This window comes from Sinocyclocheilus rhinocerous, unplaced genomic scaffold (assembly GCF_001515625.1).
Source record: "Sinocyclocheilus rhinocerous isolate Xijiao unplaced genomic scaffold, SAMN03320098_v1.1 scaffold705, whole genome shotgun sequence".
Taxonomy (NCBI): Eukaryota; Metazoa; Chordata; class Actinopteri; order Cypriniformes; family Cyprinidae; genus Sinocyclocheilus; species Sinocyclocheilus rhinocerous.
In genome coordinates this window covers 1,489,386-1,489,823 of record NW_015630576.1, presented here as the reverse complement: position 1 = coordinate 1,489,823, position 438 = coordinate 1,489,386, and positions in this window count along the sequence as shown.

The following is a 438-nucleotide window of genomic DNA, read 5'->3' as shown; positions in this document are numbered from 1 at the left end:
TCCTCTTGCTCTCAAACAACCTCACACAGTACTGTTTTTAACAGTTAGGGAGGGACAGATGTGATTTTTCGTGATCACTCAGCTCTTTCAGTTCCCTGTCCTCATTTTCACTTTCTAAGGTAAGATGTCAGTGGGGGTCTCTCCATATACCCACGAGGTTGAAATATACCAGTCATTGTATTTCAGTAGAAGCAAACCAAGAGTAACAATAAATGTTTTTTTTTTTCTTGCGTATAAAACCACAACCACAAAGGGCCACGTGCACAAAGATTGAAACACATACACACTTGGGCAAATCCCAGTCTGTTGTTGTGGACACAATTCTTCAGAATTCTTATTCAGCTTTCAAAATGTAACACTCAGATATGAATAGATCATATTATAAAGACAACAACATGTTTTAAAAAGTGTCATTTATGTTATACATTTTACTACAGC